This window comes from Vombatus ursinus, unplaced genomic scaffold (genome assembly GCF_900497805.2).
Source record: "Vombatus ursinus unplaced genomic scaffold, bare-nosed wombat genome assembly UNPS02014812.1, whole genome shotgun sequence".
Taxonomy (NCBI): domain Eukaryota; kingdom Metazoa; phylum Chordata; class Mammalia; order Diprotodontia; family Vombatidae; genus Vombatus; species Vombatus ursinus.
In genome coordinates, this window is record NW_020954590.1 from 29,490,287 (window position 1) to 29,503,846 (window position 13,560).

At 37.1% G+C, this 13,560-nt stretch overlaps 1 long non-coding RNA gene across 1 annotated transcript; it reads left to right on the forward strand.

Moving 5' to 3' along the window:
* Nucleotides 1-946: 946 nt before the first annotated feature.
* Nucleotides 947-7,364, forward strand: LOC114053751. Its single transcript, XR_003570417.1, has 3 exons — nucleotides 947-1,255; nucleotides 1,616-1,774; nucleotides 6,903-7,364. It is a non-coding gene; the product is annotated as an uncharacterized LOC114053751 (long non-coding RNA).
* The last annotated feature ends 6,196 nt before the right edge of the window (nucleotides 7,365-13,560 follow it).

Here is a 13,560-nt window from a genome sequence, read left to right on the forward strand (position 1 = left end):
CTTAACCTGGGGTCCATGAAGTTGGATGGGAAAAATAAATTTTATCTTTATTTTTTCTAACCTCTAACTGAAATTTAGCATTTCCTTCAGTTATTTCAAAACATTACTCTGAAAAGGTCTATGGACTTCAGCAGACTTCCAATGGGGTCCATGACATAAAAAAGGTTAGGAGGAGTCATTGGTTTAGAATAGATCCATATTTCACATCATCTACAAGGAGTTCAAGCAATGCTACAGACCATAGACTGAAAATTTCTTCAGCTATCACTTAAAAGATGTGAAGCTACATAGATGGTGTCCCTGATATTCTTTTTTTTTTTAAAAGAACTTAACCTCTCCCAACCTTCTTCTTTCTCTGTCTCTGTCTCTGTCTCTCTCTTTGTATCTCTCTCTCTGTCTCTCCTGATGCCTTATCCTCCCCATCCTAACCCCATCCATCTTTTCGTCTATGGAAACAGTAATCAAACAACACTTCTACCGTTTTCAGAAAGGATGTGTTAATCAGCTGCCCTACGGCATCATTCATCATCTCTGTGACTTTTCAGACCAAAATAACCTTCTCTGTCCAACATTACTCTATGTATGTTGTCTCACCTTATTAGAATGTAAACTCCTCGAGGCCAGGGACTGTCTCTTTTTCATATTTGTATCCTTAGCACTTAGCACAGTGCTTTTCATTCACTCCACTCAGTCAATCAATCAGTCCTTTCTGGAAAGGAATTAAAGCAATCAAGGCCTTCTACTGAAAGTCCTGGGCAGCTTCAGTTAGAAGGCCACGTCAATCTGAATTTAGTCAAGCCCAGGTGCATTATAGCCCCCACGCCTAGCCTGCCTTAAGAGAGAAGAGCCTTATTTTCATACTATGTAAACCACAGAAACCAGCAGAACAGCATGCCAGTAATAGCGTGCTGGGGTTAATTACTAACTCAGAAGGGAGAGTGCCAGCCACTGAATCATCAACACACCTCTTGTAACACCTGGGGTTTTCTCTGGAAGTTTTCCATTCCAAGTGTTGACAAAACCTGACCCTGGTTAATCTGGAGGATTGGATGGGATGGGAGTCAAGTATGGCTGTGGGCCAGAGGGAATGAACTCCATGGTAATCATCAGTTTTACTCTGCTCTACATATGGCAAGAAGAGTTCTCTTAGTTTCCCCTTAAGGCTGATTGAAAAGCTTCCAAACAAAAAGACTGCTGCTATAATATTAGAGTTCATGCAGTATGGTGCATTGAATCTCGGGATCTAAAATATCAGGTAATGTACAGTCACCCAGCCCTGGTCAGGATTCATGATGCTGATTGCATTCACTCTTGGTGTGGGAAGGGAGTGTTGGCTGAGGAATTGGCAGGGAGGGTTCAAAAACTCTACAAAAAGCCAAGGTCAAGAAGCTGGGAGCTGACTCAGGGGGCCAATAGGGTCAAAGTGGTATCTGAGGTAGAAATAGGATCAAACTCCAGTATGAGATGTTAAGGAGAAGTGAAGTCAGAATGAGGTTCTGGCTGTAGTAAATAAGTAGCAGCCAAGTTAACAGAACTTTGAACTAGATGATATGTTACTTTTAAATTCTCAATAGAATACATGCATATGCATTTATTTATGTTTGCTTGAGTCCAGTTTCCTCTGAAGTCTCCAGCTGGAGAGCTTTTTCCTCTATAACCATCATTGGTCTCCAATCCAAAGGTCAAGTCCACAAGGCATTGGGCAGATAACTTCATTGTGTAGCTGGGCTGAAAGACCAAGGTTCAACAATGACCATGGAGCAAAGGATAAATGGTATGTTATTAATTAAAATTAAAACTTAGAATTGCTATAGAACTCCTCAGGCTAGACATCTGCTGGAATTCTCAATTGTCCAAGAGAATGACTAGCAAGAAAGACAAAGTCCAAGCATTTTGTTTCCAGTAAGTACAGAAAATATGTATACTTTTTCAGTGACCTTCATTGAGAGTGTGACATGTGTATTCCTACAATAGTTGAGACTTTGATTCTATGCTCAAAATGCAGATGATCTCCCTCTTAGAAGAAAAAGTAAATGAGCTTAAGGAATGCCTTCCAACTCTCTTGGTTATCAGGATGAATGAACTGTTCCTTTTTAAAGTAGAAAGAAGACATTTTTATTTTTTTTGTAATTATACTTTATTTTAACATTAATTTAAAAAAATTTTGAGTTCTCAGTTCTCTCCCTCACCCATTGAGAAGGCAAGCAATATGATATCAATTATACATGAGGAGTCATGCAAAACATATTTCCATATTAACCACATTGCAAAAAAAGAATGAAAGAAAGAAAAAGAAAATTTAAGTGAAAAAACCATGCTTCGATCTGTACTCAGAATTCATCAGTTCTCTCTTTGTAGATAGCTTTTTTCTTCGTGAGTCTTTTGGAATTGCCTTGATCAGAGAAACTAAATCTTTCACAGTTGATCATCATTCCACTATTGCTGCTACTGTGTACAATGTTCTCTTGGTTTTGCTCATTTTACTTTGTATCAGTTCATATATGTCTTATCAGGTTTATTGAAACCATCATGCTCATAATTTCTTTTCTTCTTTTTTTTTTTGAGGCAATGGGGTGAAGTGACTTGCCCAGGGTCATACAGCTAGTAAGTGTCAAGTGTCTGAGGCCAGATTTGAACTCAGTCTTCCTGAATCCAGGGCCAGTGGTGTATCCACTGCGCCATCTAGCTGCTCCATGCTCATTATGTCTTTTTCTTTTTTAAGTGAGGCAATTGGGGTTAAGTGCCCAGAGTCACACACTAGTGAGTGTTATGTGTCTGAGGTAGGATTTGAACTCAGGTCTTCCTGACCCCAAGTCTTGTGCTCTATCCACTATGACACCTAGTTGCCCCTCATTATTTCTTATAGTACAATAATATTCCATCACAATCACATATCACAACTTGTTCAGCCATTCACCAATTGATCAGCATCCCCTCAATTTCCAATTCTTTGCCACCACTAAAAGAGATACTATAAATTTTTTTTTTATCACATAGGTTCATTTGATTTTTTAAAAATCTTATCTCTTTGGGGTACAGATCTAGTAGTGGTATTACTGGGTCAAAGAGTATGCACAGTTTTATAGTCCTTTAGGCATAGTTCTAAATTGTTCTCCAGAACGGTTGGAAAAGTTCACAACTCCACCAATGCATTAGCGAACGTAGTTTCACACATCTACTCCAGCATTTGTCATCTTCCATTTCTGTCATGTTAGCCAATTTGATAGGTGTGAGATGGTATCTCAGAGTTGTTTTAATATGCATTTCTCTAATTGATGGTGATTTAGATAATCTTTTCATACAACTCTTGATAGCTTTGATTTCTTCTTCTGAAAACTGTATGTTCATGTCCTTTGACTATTTATCAACTGAGGAATGGATCTTATTTTTATAAATTTGGATTGGTTTCCTAAGTATTTGAGAAATGAGGCCTTTATCAGAAAAACTTGCTTTAATTCCCCTCCCCCTCCAGTTTCCTGTTTTCCTTCTATTTTTGGTTGCATTGGTTTTGTTTGTGCAAAACTTTTTTAATTTCACGAAATAAAAATTATCCATTTTACTTCCTGTGATCTTCTCTATCTCTTGTTTGGTCATCAACTCTTCGCTTATCCATGGACCTAACAAGTGTGTTTTTCCACGCTGCCCTCTTTTGCTTATGATATTACCCTTTACGTCTAAATCATGTACCCATTTTTACCTTATCTTGGTACACAATGTGAGATGATGGTCTATGCCTAGTTTCTGCTAGACTGCTTTCCAGTTTTCCCAGCAATTTTTGTCAAACAGTAAGTTCTAAAAGCTTAGATCTTTGGGTTTTCAGACACTAGATTACTATGGTCATTTACTACCATGTATTGTATATCTAATTTATTTCACTGATCCACCACTCTACTTCTTAGCCAGTACCAGATTGTTTTGGTGATTATTGCTTTGTAATTTAGTTTGAAATCTGGTATTGCTATGGTCAACTTCCTTCACATTTTTTCATTTATTCCCTGGATATTCTTGACCTTTTGTTTCTCCAGATGAATTTTATTTTTTCTAGCTCTATAAAATAATTCTTTGTAGTTTGACTGAATAAGTAAATTAATTTAGGTGTAATTGTCATTTTTATTATATTGGCTTGGCCTACCCAGGAGCAATTGATATTTTTCCAATTGTTTCTAGTTGTCTTTATTTTGTATGAAATATGTTTTGTAATTGTGTTCATACAGTTCCTAGGTTTGTCTTTGAAGGTAGACTCCCAAGTATTTTATGTTGTCTGCAATTATTTTAAATGAAATTTCTTGGAAAAGGGGATTTCAAAGAAGGAAAAAGACCTGAAGAAGCAGATAGATCTTAGTGTGTGTCAGGAGTTTTAAGGATAGAAGTATGTCATGAAGAGAAGAAAGGGGAAAAACCCCTGCTGAGTTCTTGGAGCTAAGAAACAAATATGCTAAGTCTTTTCACAATGAGAAGGGAGTTGTATGTTAATAATTAGAACCAGACACTTGTCCTTTATGTAATGACATACTAAACCCACAGATCCTTCAGATAAGAGATCATCCCACAGAGACCAGGGGAAGAAAGAATAAAGTAGCTATGTGTCAACATGAAAATAGAGAGGTCTGCTGTCATCCTGTGGAAGGTATTTAAGCCATTACAGAAAACCTCCCAAGACTTGTCAATCTGGACATCTACTACTCATTTCTGGTGATAAATGTAGGCACAAATGATACTTCAAAAGGAATCTAGAAGTCATTGCTAAAGATTATAAAATTTTAGACAAGAATCTGAAGGCTACAGGGACACAGGTAGTATCTTCAACCCTGTTGCCAATTGTAAGTAATGGATTCAGAAGAGAGAGGCAGATTTGGGAAATGAATATTTGGTTAATAAAAAGTTGTCAGAAAGTGGCATTTAGATTTTTGGACTTCAGCTTAAAATATAGGAATGACAGGTTCTGGGATGGAGAATAGATAATAAGAGCTGGTAAAAACAATTTTTTCTCTTTTGTTGTTGAGTTGTTTTCAGTCGTATCCAACTCTTTGTGACCTCATTTGAGGTTTTCTTGGTAAAGAAACTGGAGTGATTTGCCATTTTCTCCTCTAGTTCATTTTACATATGAGTAACTAAGGCAAACAGGGTTAAATGACTTGCCCAGGGTCACACATCTAGTAAATGTCTGAGGCCAGATTTGAACTCAGGATAATGAGTCTTCCTGACTTCAAGTCCAATGCTCAAGTCCACTGTGCCATCTAGTTGTCCCCATTTTTCTCCTAGGGTCTCACAAATCTAATCAAAAGAGCTTTACATTTAAAAGGAATGGAGAAGGAAAAAAAACTGTGTATGTATGTCCACAAAGTTAGATACCTTAGAAAGTTATTATTATGTTGGGGGAATATCAACAATGATATCCAGAAGGTCATAGGAGACAGAAGTGAAAAAAGAAGTCAGTAATACAATCTATGGCTTTGGCTTCTCCATTTAAAAATGGACTATGTATAGCCAATAAGCAAGATAAAATGGAAATCCAAAGGCAAGGAGATAAATTTGTCTCTTAGAGATTGCTGAGACTTAGTGAAATGAACTCCATAATTGAGATGTGGATCTAGAAGGTGTACTTTATTAGGTGGAACAGGATAAATAAAATAAAAAAGGAATATCATTGTATATTGAGAAGGCATATTTATGTAAAGATATTTGGGAATCAGAGGTAGAACCATGGTGGAATAGATTTGGGTGAAGATCAATGGAAGAAGATAAATAAGTGATATTGTCATTGGTATATACTACACCTAGATAGAGATAGGGAATAGATGTGGAGTTGAGGAATCACATCACAGGAATGGCACAGAATCATAATATAATACTGTGGGGGAGGGTTGGGACTTAAATGATGTGCTTGACTGTTATCTCCCTGCCAAAAGCTGAGAAACTTAATACTCTCTTGATTTGCCCTAATGATAATTCTTCAAAAGGTAGGGGACTAAATAAAAGGCAAATTCTATTGTGAATCTAATTGTTATCAACAGGGAGAAACTGGTTGCTGGGGTGAAACTGATGGGAAACTTGGGAGTAAGTGAACATGACTTCTTAGAATTTTTGATAAAGGTGAGAAAACCCAGGCATAGTCTGGCATATACCCTAGATTTTTGGAAAGTCAACCAGTTTCAAAGGTCTCAGATCAAAGGAACAGCCAATTAATAAACATTTATTAAGTGCCTAGTCTATGCCAGGCACTGTGCTAAGCACTGAGGATACAAAAAGAGGCAAAATACAGACCCTTCCCTAGAAGAACTCATAGTTAAATAGGAGAAAAAAACAAGTAAATAAGTGCGTAAATGTGCAATAAATATTCACAAATGTGACAACAAATACGTATGAGCAAGCTATACATAGGAAAAATCAAAATAAGGCATTGGAATTAAGAGGGATTGGGAGAGGTTTTCTATAGAAAATGAAATTTTAGTTAGGACTTAAAGGAAGCCAGGGAAGTCAGTAGGTAGAGATGCGGAGGGGAGAGCATTCTAGGCATGGGGTACAGCTAGAGAAAATGCCAGAAGGAACAATAAGTAAGATCCCATTGAGTGAAATTCCATGGGGCATGTAAACCTAGAAGAGATAGAAAGCTCTCAAGAATGAAATTCCGAAGATACTAAGAAAATTGATTCCAAAGTGAAAGAAAAGGGAAGTTATATAAGGAGACTGAGGTGGATGCCCAGAAAACTTGTCAATCAGCTTAGATTTTTAAAAGAGATTCTAAAAAAAGATAGGAGCAAGACAGATAGTGTCAGGGTGAATGTCAAAGTGTAGAAATGATTCTGTAAAAATACAGTTGGGAGTTTTAGAGGTCGGAGTGAAATAAGCCTGGCAAGGAAAAGCTGAAGATCGCAAAAATTAATTTCTTTTATCTATTCAAGGAAGAGAAGAGGATCAAAGGAGGGATAGCATGGCTCCTTGGGGTGGACAGGTTGAGGAAAACTGACAACAGAATGGAGATAGAACTGCTCAACATTTCTCTTCTTCCTCTTTTCGGCCAAAGAGAACGATCTCTGTACGGGAAAGTGCAGAACAAAAGTTACTAATCAGGAGTTGAAACCCCAGAGAAATAGGAGAAAATATGACCCATCCTAGAAAATGAAAAGAACTGGAAGATATGCTTTCTGAAACCTTATCAGTGGCACATAATAACTCCTCTGTTCTCCATGGTCCCTAAAGGAGAGTTACTGCAGAATAAGAAAAAGGCAAATGTCCCAATGCCTCCCCCTACCCTCCTTCATCTGACATTGGCAGGTGCAGAGCTGATCATCCTTGCTACATCCTTAGTCTGATCCACATTCTAACCCCAAAGTATCTCAATGTAATGGCATGGATGGCTGAATAGCATAAGAAAATGTAGCAATCTGAAAAAATGAATTTGCCATAAAAGATGTAAATGCTGCTTTCTAGTTTGTTAAATTTTTTTTAACTGTGATTATCTCTAATGCTCAGGTCAATTATACTAATGGGAACCCAAAACTTAATATGATTTAGGAAAAGAATAAAGGAAAATGTGTAGTGGTGTATATTATCATCAGAAGAACATTGACATGTTCTGTAGACTAGCCTTATTATTTCTTCATTTGAGCACTATAGACTGATTTAATGCTAGCTTCCAGTACAGCCGTGTGGGGTAATCACGTCCGTGTGGGTAACATCAATTTTATATAATACATACCTACATATATACATATATACATATAAATGTGTGTACATTTACATAGATATAGATATCTATAGATGGCCTTTGAAATCTCTTCTAGCTCTAAATCTATGATCCTATGAAATTGGAAACCATTTTTTCAAATGTAGTAGGTTTTGTAAGCTTTCTCTCTCTGTCTGTCTCTCTCTGTCTCTGTCTCTCTGACTCTCTCTCTGACTCTCTCTCTTTGTTCTGATTCCATAGGATCTTAGATTTAGAGCTAGAAAAAATTTCAAAGGACATCTAATCCAACCTCATTTTATTGGTGAGGCAGCTGAGACTCAGGGAGGTTAAGTGACTTGTTCAGAGTCACATAAGTTTGATTCTAGAGCCAGTGATCTTTTTTATTCTTCCTCTTCCTTTTAGTTCTTTCTATTCTGTGCCTCCAATTTCACAAAATGGAAGGTTGGATCACAGTTTGAACAATGGATTTGAACAATCCTTAGAGAAAGTAGCTTTAAAAATTGTGAAATAATCAACATTTATGGAGTACCTACTGAATTCAGAAAATCTTTTATTAAGCATTGTGGGAAAGAGCCAATTATATAGAAAACCTGCCCTAAAGAAACCTACAATTTAAGTGGAAAAGCAAAAAGCAATCCAGGGATAAGGAGATGTACTCTGCAATGGTGAAACCACTTCTGGAGTATTGTGTTCAGTTCTCAGTCAACTCATAAAATGAATTTACTAGCTAGAGGTTGTCCAGCAGAAGGCAAACAGAGCAGTAAATGGTTTCAAGTTCATGCCATGTAAGGATCATTTGAAAAAACTGGGGCTATTTGGTCTGGAGATGAAAATCCGGTGTGGGGGTTGGGGAGAGGGGATCATGGCTATCTTTTTTGAAGGGCTGTCATGTGGATAGGAATTAGATTTATTTTGCTTAGCTTCAAAGGATAGAACTAGAAGCAATGGAAGGAAATTGCTGAGGGGCAAACTTAGACTTCATGTCAGGAAAATTATGACCCTGACAGACATCAACAGCAAGAACATTTCCTTATACAAAGAACTGAAAAAGATTGTATATGAAACCATGAGGCATTTTCTTAAAAAAACACCCCTATATATTAATTTTAATATGGCAGCACCAATACTACCCTGTTTAACTGTTTCTTTTTCTGAACTCTCTTCTACTCTCCTCTGTGTATTTAAAATAATTAATTCATATTCTTTTCCTTCTAATTCAGTTCCTCTGAAGCCATCTTCCCAACCATAAGCACAGTTCTCTGCCTCCTAAATGAAGTGAGTCTGCTTTGCTCTCCAAGGTGGATTTCTCAGCTGTGAGGCATAAGGCCTGAGGGCAAAGTAGTTAGTGGTATGATGGCTGGGTTAGAGCCAAAGGTATCATGTGTTTAACAGGAAACCAGAGATATGATTGCAATCTTATAGAGAAATGAAAGATTTCTGAGTGTTTAGGAAAAGGGAAAAAATTAAGAATGATGGGTGTTAGTAGTGATTTTAATTTAGAGATTAAAAATCACATCTGACTACTCTTTTTAAATCTGGATTGTGCTTCTACCTAAGAGAAAATATGATTTGAAAACTTGTCTGCTAATAAACATTATTTCAATTTGTCTCCTAGTTCTCTTATGTGTTTTGGTAGAATCTTCTCTTTGATGAATCAAGATGTCAGATATTTATTTTTTTTCTTTCTTGGATTTATTAAGTTATTTTATTCCCTGTCTTGCATTATACACAACTTTAAGTCATTTAATAGTCAAATACTTTATATTCTAGATGTTCTATAATGTTTATCAGATTATTTCCTTGAAGTCGAGAAATGTTTAATATTCAACACGTCTGATTTTTCTTTGCATTCCCTTATGTAAAGATATTTAATAATATATATTATATTAAATGGATTTCTATTACCTAAAATGGCTTACACTTATGTTATACTCTCTTTGAACTTCTTGGAAACATAATCACTTTTGAATCACAGATGTATTTCTTTTCCAATATCTTAAATCTGAAAATTCCATCTGAAAATTTCTATCCCCAATCACCCTTTCATTCCTTTTTGATATTTTGTCATATACCGACTGTATAATTCATTATCTGTGACTTGTCACATCTGATTACTTCAAATAGCATTTTCCCTTTCCTTCACCAATTGGAAATGTCTATTTTCTTCCTGAAGCCAAATCCCCCCTCCAGGGAAAGAGGGAAAAAAAGAAGAGAATTGCAAAATGAAAAGATGGTTTCTCCACTTTTTGCTTTTGCTGGAAGATACTTACATTTAATTAAGTTCATAAATTTTTGGTCTTCCTCTGAAGGACCAGGTCTAGAAGGGAACTCTAGTACAAATAAAATAACTCAGGGTGGAAGGCTTCAGTTTCTGCAAGATCATCCTAAAATATTTTCATCAGTAGGAACATGAATAAGAAAATCTACCTGCCAAACTTTTAATTTCCCTAATGGGTGTGCTTTTAGAGCTGAAGCAGTTGAAATAAGTCTTTAGGAAAACAAAAGAGGTCATGCTGATTCAACAACATGAGGCTTACAGACTCATGGATTTTAGAAATAGAACATAAAGACTGGCTTGTCCATCTGCTTCTACCCCAGGGTCGGTCAGACCTTGATCTTTTAAACGCTGAAAAATATATTCACGTGTTTAAATGAAAACGATGTTCAGAGCACAATATAGTCCCTGGAGGATTGACAAGGTTTGGGCAAGGTATACCAAATTAACTGACTTCAGCCAATCCCAGATGTTTATATGGTTGTGAGCCAAACAGGAGCCATATGTTTGGAGTTCAGATTGAGGTGATATCCATACAAAAAAAAAATCTAGATAGCGAAGAGAGCAAGATTGTCCAGACAGGTAGGGAAAATGGTCAAATGCACTTTCACCATCTTATGCTTCTATGTAGACCTGCTTCTTGACAGTTGGTCTTGGAAGGTGAATTTAGTAAGTCAAAGAACTTCCTGACATGGTTACATACTAAACTATAATATAATTCAGTAGTGGTCATCCTCGGTTCTCTAGCCATTAGGTCCAAAGATGGCCATTGGTGGAGAGATTAGCTCTTAACTGAGACGAACAAATTAGAAGCCATGTCCTAACCAATAGATGTTACCCACAAAGAACTTGCTTTCACCTCTACCTTTTATCCACCTATATAACTTCTAAACCCACTGTCATGCTGCTAGCCCAAGCTGGGATTCATTCTGCTTCCTCTCAGTCTTCTCTTCTCTTCTGTCCTCTCTGGAGCATGGAGTACCAAATTTCTCCAAGTGACTCTTGTGTTGTCATTGGTCCTCTTTGAGAACAAAGGACAACAATAACAGAGGGCAGAAACTGGACTCTTAGATCCCTCCATTTTGCATCTGCTGCCCTGCATAATTTCAACTCTAGGGAACACAATATCCCAGTGCTGGCTACCCCTTTGTGTCCTGTTCCTTCCTCCATTCCTGCCTCCTTTTGTGTGTTATACTTCCCTTTAAATTGTAAGCTCATTGAGGGTTTTCTTTTTATTAATTGTATTCCGACTGCTTAGCACTATGCCTGGCATGTTAAGTTTATTGGATAGGATTGTTGTTGGATTAGGTAAGCAGTTTTCTCTTCTGTAAGTTGTTACTGTCTAACTATTTTGGCCATGGACAATTTTGGTATGGAATACATCAGACATCCTTAGGAATAATTTTAGGGACAAAAAAGAAAATTATGCCTATTTTCAAACTGAAAAATTGTTTCATTGAATAATTATTTTGTGGCATACTTTTAATCCATGGTCCTGGGCTCATGTGGAGAAATCTGTTTCTAGAACCTAAGTTGATAAAGGCCAATTTTTCTCTGACTTTTTATCCCCGTATCCCAGGTTTTCTTTTGAACAAATCTCCCATAATAGCTTAGGTTATAGTTTGTGTCTTGATTTCCCTAAACAGATTAAAAAGGTTCTCAGCAAGCCCTCAATGTAATAAATGAGGATCAGAGAGGACAACCTTTATTTCACCCCAGAGAAAATGCAGAAAACGCAGAGGACTTGCAGAAGCTTACAGAGACAGAAACAAGGGCAACCATTCTAGCGAATTTTTCCATGGTGAATCCAGGAGACCTCTCCAGCAGCTTGCCCGTAGTTCTTCATTTGACCATTATTTACACTAGTATTGAAGGTGTAACCTACTGGAGCCAAAACCACGGAAGGGATGCTTGCTGCCAGCTCTGTGCCAAGTACAGGCTTCCTTGTGAGAGAAAGTGGAAAACAGAACTTTCTCCCCCTCCCATTCTTTGGTATAGAAAAGCTGGTGTACGTGCATGGTTCTGAGAGGACAAAAAAACAAAAAAACAAAAAACAAAACTGAATTCATTCTCTCTTACTGGAAAAGAGGGGGGCAGCTAGGTGGCACAGTGGATAAAGCATCGGCCCTGGAGGCAGGAGGACCTGAGTTCAAATGTGGCCTCAGACATTTGACACTTATTAGCTGTGTGACCCTGGGCAAGTCACTTAACCCTGATTGCCTCACCAAAAAAAAAAAAAGTGATGAAGTCTATGGTCTACTTCTCAGAATAATATTTTTAAATGCATAAAATAAAATATATAATTTGCAAAAGAAACCAAAGATTAGTAAAAATAAAGATGGTTGCTTTTTTTTTTTCATTCATGTCATGGGCCCTCTAAAATCTATCCTCTGACTCCAGTCTCTGGACCCCAGGGTAAGAGCGGCTGAACTTGAGAGATTCAGTCCCTGAACTCTCAAATTTGGGATTATTCACAAAAAGACCTCCCAGAGCTGGTGCTGCCCAAGAAATTTTACTCCCCTCAACAGACAGGGGACGCTAGGATGCCAGGATCACACTGCCTAGGGGAATAAAATGTCTCATTTTTACACAGAAGGTTCAGGCCCATGTACATTATTTAGGAACTATTTCTTTGGGCTATGTGCATGAACACATATCTGCTTTTATCTCTTTGGGCATAACCAAACAGTGGTATCTCTGGGTCAAAGGGTATGCACAGTTTTATAACCTTTTGAACATATTTCCAAATTGCTTTCCTAATTGACTGAACCTAAATTTAGCTTTACTGAAGGTGAATTGATGTGCTTCTCTGTGTTTTTCTGTCTCTCTCTGTCTCTCTCGTTTTTTTGTTTTTTTTTTTTTGCAGCCTTTCCAACAAGTGTCTTTTCTTTTTTGGTCAATTTTGCCAATCTGATGCATGTGAAGTGGAATCTCAGAATTGTTTTAATTTTTATTTCTCTAATTATTGGTGACGGGACATTTTTTCATATTAGATTTGTCTTTAGAAGCTCTTCATGTCATTTGGCCATTTTTCAATCAGGGAAATAGCTTTTATTCTTAGAGATTTGAATCAATTCCTTAAATATCTTGGAAACAAGACCCTTAGCAAAACTTGAAAGTTACCTGTTCCCATTCTAATTTTAACTGCATTAGTTTTGTTTATGTTAAAATATTTTAATTTAACCTAATCAAAATTGTTCTTTTCATTTTCTATGATCCTATCTATCCTTTGTTTGGTCACAAACTATTCTTTTATCCATAGACTTGAAAGGTAATCTCTTCCTTGCTCCTTTTTTTTTTTTTTTTGGCAAGGCAATGGGGTTAAGTGACTTGCCCAGGGTCACACAGCTAGTAAGTGTCAAGTGGCTGAGGTCAGATTTGAACTGAGGTCCTCCTGACTCCAGGGCCACTGCTCTATCCACTGCACCACCTAGTTGCCCCTCTTCCTTGCTCCTTAATCTGTTTATAATATCATGCTTTATGGTTAAGTCATGTACCCATTTGGAGTTTATCTTAGTATATGCTATGAATTGTTGGTCTATAACTAGTTTTTGCTAGACTTCTCTCCAGTTTTCCCAGTAATTTTTGGTGAATGGTG